Genomic DNA, 9308 nt, shown 5'->3' on the forward strand with positions numbered 1-9308 from the left:
TGTTCTCTCATCAATTATAACAAATTACCACAGTAATGTAAGATGTTAATACTTGGGTGGTATATGGGAACTGTATTTTATGCATGATTTTTCTGTAAAACTAAAACTTTTCTAACAAAAAAAGTACAAAAATTTCAGACAACTATAATAAGAATGTTTTTTAAAAAAGAGAATTAACTTGAGTTCCTGTGTGAGTGAACCCATTATACCTTTTGAAGATGTTATTATTCATTAAGGTGTGGCTAAATTGAATCAGGGTGTGTTCTAGTTTGCTAGCTGCCAGAATGCAATGGCTTTTAAATTGACCAGAAATGGAATGGCTTTTAAAAAGAGAATTTAATAATAAGTTGCTAGTTCACAATTTTAAGGCCGAGAAAATGTCCCAGTTAAAACAAGTCTATAGAAATGTCCAATCTAACGCATCCAGGGGGAGATACCTTGGTTCAAGAAGGCCGATGAAGTTCAGGGTTTCTTTCTCAAGTGGAAGGGCACATGGTGAACACAATCAGAGTTTCCTCTCAGCTGGAAGGGTACACGGCGAACACAGCATCATCTGCTAGCTTTCTCTCCTGGCTTCTGGTTTCATGAAGCTCCCCAGGAGGCATTTTCCTTCTTCATCTCCAAAGGTCACTGACTCGCAGACTCTGCTTTTTGGTGCTGCTCTTTCTGAATCTCCCATTCTCCAAAACATTTCCTGTTTTATAGGACTCCAATAAACCAATCAAGACTCATTCAAATGGGTGGAGACATGTTGTCACCTAATCCAGTTTAACAACCACTCTTGACTAAATCACATCATCCAGGGAGATGATCTGATTACAGTTTCAAACATACAGTATTGAATAGGGATTAGTCTACCTTTATGAAATGGGATTTTGATTAAAACATGGCTTTTCCAGGGGGCATACATCCTTTCAAACCAGCACAGGGTGAGTCTTAATCCATGTTCCTGGAAGCCTTATAAAGAGAGGAAATTCATACATTCTGAGCCAGAGACAACTCCAGGAAGAAGCCAGATGCCAGTGGAAATCAGAAGATCAGACTTAAGGAGCATGAGATTGCCATGACAGGAGGCAGAAATGTGACCCAGGGTACCCCAAGGATTGTAGCAAGCTAGCAACAGAGCACTACAGACTTTTGGGAGAAGCAATGCTTTGGCTTTGAACTTCTAGCCTCCCAAATCATAAGCCAATTAATTCCTTTTGTTAAACCAACAATTGTGTATATTTGTTATAGCAGTGCTAGTAGACTAGGTTAGTCGCTTTGCTCATATTTAATCATAGAAGGAGAATTAAAATGAGTGAAGACTCATTGTTAGTGATATATTTGGTATATCTAGACTCTAAAGATCTCTCATTTTATTGTTGAAGTGGCATTAACTTTTTGAGAGCAAATTTTTAGCTGTTGTTCACACTACAACCCCAAAAAGTGACTCAATTATATTATTATTATTATTATTATTATTATTATTATTATTATATATTATTATTTGCATGGGCAGGCACCAGGAATCAAACCTGGGTCTCTGGCATGGCAGGCAAGAACTCTGCTTGCTCAACCACCATGGCCTGCCCAATTATTTTTTATATCCCCAAAAGAATAAATCACTTGTGCTCTCAAAGTAATCTGCTTCAGTCATCTTTTTTTCTTTCCTATTTTGATTCACTTAGCCAAAATCTGATGACCTTGTTTTACAAATTCCCAAAGTATACTAGAGCAACACTTCGTGTGCTTAGAAACTTTCTTAGAAACTTACTTAGAAACTTAGAAAGGTTTCCATAAAATTAGCTCTTTCAGCAATTTATGGTCTTTCTCTTCAAAAAGAACTAATATGTTACTGCCATACTCTTCCCCTTTTAGTACACTTTTGCAAGAACATGCAATAATTTGGGCCAGTGACTTCCACATCTCAATTCATATATAGCCAAAAGCCACCTCTTCATTTCAATGCCTCTTTCAAAACAATTGCAGGAGACAGATTAATGACAGATTAATGGTACCCCAAAGTACAAATATAAGAAAAATTTTACAAGAGGGAGAATAAATGAATGTCAACATTGCAAGTTGTTGAAATGGCATAGTATATGGAAAAATACAATTAATACAAACTAGAGCCTATAGTTAAGAGTAGCATTGTAATACGCTCCTATTAATTATAACAAAAGCAACATACCAAAGCTAAATGTTAATAAGAGGGGGATGTAAGGGAGGGGTATGGGATTCTTGGTGCTGATGTTGTTTCTCCTTTTTATTTTTTTCTTCATTTATTTTCCTCTTCTTTCTTTGTGGAATGGAAATGTCCTCATATAGACTGTGTGGTGAATACAAACTATGTAGATTTGCACCAGGAATCTGATAGTTTACTTAGGATGAATTACATGGTACGTGAAAAAACTTCTTAGTATCTACTCTTATCTGGGCAACCCAAAACAGAGAAAATAAAAAACATTGCAATATTTATACATGATATATATAACTTTTTCTTCTTTAGCCTGTTCTTGGTCTGCCTGGGCTTCTATAATAAATACCATACAAAGGCTTGTTTAAACAACAGAAATTTATTGTCTCACAGTTTAAAGTGCTTAAGTATAACATCAGTTTATATAAAACGTAAAGTGGTATAGTAGAAAGGATTCTGAAAAAGTGTCCTAGGACTTGGGGTCCAGTCTACTGACCAACTGATATGACCCTGGAAAAGACCATCCTATCTAAGAGTTAGAGTTCTCATCTTTGCAGATGTAGGTTTTATTGCCTAGCCTGCCTGAGAGATCTGTTGGGGGGAATTATATGAAATAAAGTATGGAAACACACTTGGTAATATGTAAAGTTTTATTTCAAAGTAATTATTTGAGGCTACAGCTCCTCTGTATTTATTTTTAGGGCTGCTGTAAAAAGGACCATAAACCTGGTGGTTTAAAACAACAGAAATTTATTGTCTCATAATTCTGGAGGCTAAAAGTCTAAAATTAAGGTGTCAGAATGGCTATGTTTCCTCAGAAATCTGTAGCGAAGAATCTACTCTGTGCCTCTCTCCCGGCTTTTGGCAATGGCCTGCCAGCAATCCGTGGTATATTGGGTCTTTGTCATCATTCTCTTTCTGTCTGTCTGTCTTAATAGACTTCCTTATAAAGATACTTCCATAAGGCCTAATTTTAACGTGGCTATTTGAAATGGTGCTATTTTCAAATAAGGTCACCTTCTGTGGTTCTGTCGATTAAGATTTCAGTATATCTTTTTGGAGAACCCAAATCAATCTATAACATCCTCTTACTCCAGATTAGTTAAATAAACCAAGGTATACCTTTGCAGAGAGTGGGAAAGAACCCAGGGATGGAGCACAGAGAATAAGTCTTGAAATCTGTATGCTGATTCAACTGTGTTAGCAGCTTTTCAGCCTCCATGTCTCATCACTCAGTGATTGGTTAGAATATGTAGTGAGAAAACAAGGATAGATGGACAGCTTCTTTAACTCCAACTGGGGTTTCATCATAACAAAGTGGATTTATAGATTGACAATGAGACTACACTTCCTTCTTCAGGTGTGCCTTAATCACTGTTTGTTAGAAATCAGCTTTAATCCAACTATAGGTGCCATAAATCCCAGAAAATAATTCAGGTTTAAAAAACAAACAATTCTAAGTATAGGCTGAAAATAAAGAGCACCGGATCTGGGCCACTGAGTGGATTCAAATTCCAGCTCCACAGATTATTGGTACACTTAATGGTGAACGAAGTTACTTAATTCCTCTGTGCCTCAGTTTATTAATCAGTAAATGTGGATAATAAGGAAACAACTCACAGAGCTGTTGTGAGTAATGAAAAGTTAATACTCATTTAACACTTAGAAGAGTGCCTGAACTATACAAAGTATTCAATAAATCTGAGCTATTATAATTTAATAATGAGTATTATTACAAAGGGAGGAATCCTGATGTAGTGGGGAGCACTTGAATTGAATTTTTTGTCTGTATTAGTCTGGTAAAAGAGACAGAAAGAAAAATCAAGCTAAGGTAGGCAAAATAAAGAAGGAATTTCTTGGCTTACATAACTTTACAAATCTTCAAGTAAGTCTGGCTTTGAACATGGCTAGGTCCTGGATTCAGAGTTTTGAATGATGACACCAGGTCTCTCTCTGTCTCTCTTGCTCTCTCTTTCTCTCTCTTTTTTTTGGCATTAATCTCCTTTAATTTGGACTAATTTTTAGGCTGATTTGTTCGATGTGATCCGGCAGATCCATGCTTCTATCTCACCAACCAACAAGGCTCCAGTGGAAGGAGAGAACGCCCTTTCCATTACAAATCTTCGAGGGGCTGCAGGGACTTTGGCATGAACTTTGGTCACAATGCCCTGCAGAAGCAATCATCAGTCCAGTAGAGTGGAACACTGTACTAGCCGGGACTGAGTTATGAACCACATCGTGGATCCTAGGAGTGGTTTTAGCCACATCAGACCATATCTCCAAAGAGAAGAGGAATGGTGGCGCCCTCAAATAAAATGTGGGTATTGTTTTCGGAAGAGATAATAGACACTGGGCAGAAAAAATTATATAGCAGATGCTCACAAAAGACCCCATCTCGGAAATTTTCTGGCTCTATGACCATGGATAAGAGACCAAGTTTTCTGAGTTTTACCTTCTTCAGCTATATCATGGGGGTTAATAACTGCTCTGCCTAACTCATATGTTAGTAAGACGGTTTGATGGGGCAATATCTGTGGGAACCCTTTGTATACAGTTGGCTCTATAAGAGTTAGAGGAAGAAATGCTAACTTCTGCTTGACTTCTCTTCATTTTAAAATATCTCTCACCTTCACTATTTCTTATTCATTTAAATTAATGTGCTTTTAAAAATTTTCTTGAATCTATTCAGAAAAACATTAAATGAAATAAAAAGCAGCCTGGTCTTCTGTGGATTCTATTAATCACATCATCCCAACTCAGCGCATCATCATTTATCATCACTCTGTTGATTACATGCCAGCCAGGCTTCAATCCATTTCATGGGAGCCCTACCAACACTAATGCATCCTAATTAGTGAGACCGCCATCCCTGTGACAGAGCCTTAACATTTTGCACTCAAATACATTACCCTCCTCCCACCCATACTGTAGCAAGTCCATTCCTCTTTTATCTATTCTACTGATTGTGCTTAGAATGTCTCTATGTTTACAGGTCACAATATGCTTTGCTATTCAAAATACTCTTTCAGTGAAGTCACGACACATTTTTTTTTCATTAAAAATGCATTCTACCATTATAACAACATTCCAATATTTTGTTAGAAATTCATATATCAGCATATGTAGGTCTCAGGACTCTCATTGTTGATCTTAAAGAGCATATTATAATACAAGCACCAGCAGCCTCTTTGGATCATTAGATCTTATTATTGTTGTAACCATAATTTGTGATTGTGCCAGATTGAAAGTACTGTGTACCCAGAAAAGGGATGTTTTAATCCTGATCCAATCTTATGGGAGCAACCATTTATTTTAATCTTGATTCGATTAGTGCAGGGTAGAAACTTTTGATAAGATTATCTCCATGGGAAATGTGACACACCCAACTGTGGGTGTGAGCTTTGTTAGATGGAGATGTGACTCACCCATTCCAGGTTGGTCTTGACTGGTTTACTGGAATCCTTTAAAAGAGGGAATGTTTTATAGAGAGTCACCAGAATGGACAGAGCCAACAGAGAAGATAGAGTCCCGGGGAAGCCACTGAAAAAGCCTGGAGAGAAAGCTAGCAAATGTTACTATGTGCCTTTCCAGCTAAGAGACAAACCCGAACATCATCAGCCTACTTGAACCAAGAATCTTTCCTTGGTGCCTTAATTTGGACATTTTTATAGCCTTGCCTTAACTTGGACATTTTCACGGCCTTAGAACTAAAAACTTGTGACTTATTAAATTCCCCTTTTAAAAAGCCATTCTAATTTGGTAGATTCCAGTCTGAAAGCTTAGCAAACTAACACAGCATAAATATATTGCTTTTCATGATAACTGATTTTCAGGCATTATTAATTGAACCCTCATCTAACAACCCTAGCCAGGTAGGTATTATATCCCCCATCTACAGATAAGGAAAATGAGTATCGAAAAAAGTGTTTAGCCTAGTGTCATACAGTTTGTAAGTGTGTGGCAGATTTATTTCAATCTTCTCAATGGCAGTGATGGTACCCTTTAAAAGCACTCTGCCTCCTGGGTGATAAGGTAGATCTTGCTGTACACAAAGCAGCTATGGATGACTGGTATTTTTTATTAATGTAGATTGTTTGGCTCAACAATTTTAAACTATAGAGCAAGGAAAGGACATTCACCATGCTCTGGAAATCATGAATTAAGTACTATCAGCCCTGGTGGTCCAGTCTAAACACTGGAAGTGTTCCTTGTGGCAAACAAACAGCAGGTTGTCAGTTCCTGGGATGGGTGATTTTTAATAATTTTGGTGTTGTTCTCTGAAATACTTTAGTAATTTTATTGAATTATAATTGAAATATACTAAATTCTGACATTTAAGTTGCATACTTTGACAATTCTTGGCATAAATACTCTTGAAGTCATCACCAAAATCAGGATGATGAAAATATCCACTTCTCCCAAAGTTTCCTCATCCTCTTGATAATCTCTTCTGCATTCCCCTCATAGACCACCTCCTCCCACCATCACCACAAAACACTGATCTACTTCTTCCACTATAGATTATTTTTCACTATCCAGGATTTTATATAAATGAAAGCATATAATACATACTCCATTTTCCCCTCTCAGGCTTCTTTCACTCAGGAATACTAACTTTGAGATACGTCTATGTTGTTGTATGTATAAAAATTTCATTTCTGGCAGTGGCCCAAGAGGTGTACTTGCCACCTCCACCTCACACTGACTGAGGAGATGTAGGACATTGGGAGATGAATTCATTTGAAAATCACTTTTCAACAGAGCGTATTTTCTGTTGAAACTGGACTGTAATAATTTCATGATATTTGTGTTTATATGTATAAATTTATACCTACAAATACATATATATATTTTAAATTTTGCATTTGACTTAAAATGCCATGAGAGAAAATTTGCATAGTACAAGATGTCTTAGCCATCTTCTTGATTTGGATATGTTCCTGCTGCTATACTTCAATGAATGCCACAAATGTGATGAAATAAATGAAAGAAGGCTTCCTGTTGGGTATGTTCTAGAGCCTCATGAAGGTTCTGGAGAAATGGGGGAACCAGTTGTCATTCCTAAAGAGGATCAAGAAAAGATGAAAGAGATGTTTAGAATGAATCAGTTCAATTTAATGGCAAATGAGATAATGGCATTCAACAGATCTTTACCACATGTCAAGTTAGAAGGTGTTAAAACAGAGATGTATCCAGATAATCTTCCTACGATAAGTGTGGTGATTGTTTTCCACAATGAAGCCTGGAGCACACTTCTGTGAATTGTCCATAGTGTCATTAATCGCTCCCAAGACACATGCTAGAAGAAATTGTTCTCATAGATGATGCCAGTGAAAGAGACTGCTTTTGTAAAGACCTCTAGAGAGTTAGGTGAGAAAATTAAAAGTACCAGTTCATGTAATTCAAATGGAACAACATTTTGGATTTATCACAGAGAGCTAGCTTAAAAGGAGCTGCTGTGTCTAAAGGTCAAATGATCACCTTCTTAGATGCTCATTGTGAGTGTACACTGGGATGGTTGGAGCCTCCCTTAACCAGGATCAAACATGGCAGGAGAAGAGTGGTATACCATATCATTGGTGTCATCAGTGATGATACTTTGAGTACATGGCAGGCTCTGATATGACCTATTGTGGATTTAACTGGAAGCTCAATTTTCATTGGTTTCCTACAATAGTCTCCAAAGAGAAATGGACAGATGGGAAGGTGATGGGACTCTTCTTGTCAGAACATCAAAAATGGTAGGAGGCCTTTTCATGATAGACAGAGATTACTTTAAGGAAACTGGAACATATGATGCTGGAATGGATATTTGGGGTGGAGGAAACCTAGAAATTTCCTTTAGGATTTGGCCATGTGTAGGTACTTCGTAAATTGTTATGTGTTCACATGCTGGACACGTATTTCATGAAGGAAATTGTTACATGTTCATATGGTGGAAACATATTTCTTAAAGCTACATTTTACATATCTCCAGGAGGCACAGGGCAGATTATTAATAAAAATAACAGACAACATGCAGAAGTCTGGATGGATGAATTCAAGAATTTTTTACAAAGGCAGATTACGGAGATACATCATCAAGACTTGGTCTAAGACAAAAGTTACAATGCAAACCTTTCTCTTGGTACCTGGAGAATATTTATCCTGATTCTCAGATTCCATGTCACTATTTCTCTTTGGGAGAGATGCATAATGTGGAAATAAATCAGTGTCTGAATAACATGACTAGAAAAGAGAATGAACAAGTCACAATATTTAACTGTCCTTGTATGAGAGGTAATCAGGTTTTTCTTATACTGCAACAAAGAAATTAGAACCGCTGACCTTTGCTTGGATGTTTCCAAACTTAGTGGGCCAGTCACAATGCTCAAAAGCTTCCATCTAAAATGCAACCAACTGTGAGAGTATACCCAGTGAAATTGACCTGCAACATCAAACAGTAATCAGTGACTGTATAAAGCCACAGAAGAGGAGGGAAAGCCAGGTACCCAGCATTAGAGACTGCAGTGGAAGCCAATACCATCACTGGCTTCTTAGAAATGTCACCCTTCCAGAAATACTGTAAGACCAAATTTATAAGCAAGAGAGAGAGAGAGAGAGAGAGAGAGAGAGAGAGAGAGAGAGAGAGAGAGAGAGAGAGAGAAGGAAGGAAGGAAGGAAGGAAGGAAGGAAGGAAGGAAGGAAGGAAGGAAGGAAGGAAGGAAGGAAGGAAGGAAGGAAAGAAAGAAAGAAGGAAGGAAGGAAGGAAAGAAAGAAGGAAAGAAAGAAGGAAAGAAAGAAGGAAGGAAGGAAGGAAGGAAGGAAGAAAGAAAGAGAACAAAGAATTATTTGTTAAATAATTCTTTTAAACTGTTAAATAACAGTTTAAATAACTGTTAAAACTTTGTTTTAACAAGTTAAAATTGTTGAGCCAAACAATTTACATTAGTAAAAATACTCAGCATACATTTCTGTCACATTCTTAGGTAGCAAAAAAGGAAGTGTGTTTTCCTGTTCTGCCGGATGTAAGGTTTATCAATCATTACAACATAGACTCCTCTAGCTTTTCAATAATTGTGAAGCAGCCTTCCTGACCAAGGAGGTGAAGGTGAAACATACTAGTGAGACTGTACATACTGATGCTAAC

General features: G+C 37.2%; 1 pseudogene; it reads left to right on the plus strand.

Annotated features, from left to right (window-relative positions):
- Positions 1-7059: 7059 nt before the first annotated feature.
- On the plus strand, positions 7060-8747 carry LOC143663384 (polypeptide N-acetylgalactosaminyltransferase 1 pseudogene; annotated as a pseudogene).
- The last annotated feature ends 561 nt before the right edge of the window (positions 8748-9308 follow it).

Source organism: Tamandua tetradactyla, chromosome 19 (assembly GCF_023851605.1).
Source record: "Tamandua tetradactyla isolate mTamTet1 chromosome 19, mTamTet1.pri, whole genome shotgun sequence".
In the NCBI taxonomy this organism is placed as follows: domain Eukaryota; kingdom Metazoa; phylum Chordata; class Mammalia; order Pilosa; family Myrmecophagidae; genus Tamandua; species Tamandua tetradactyla.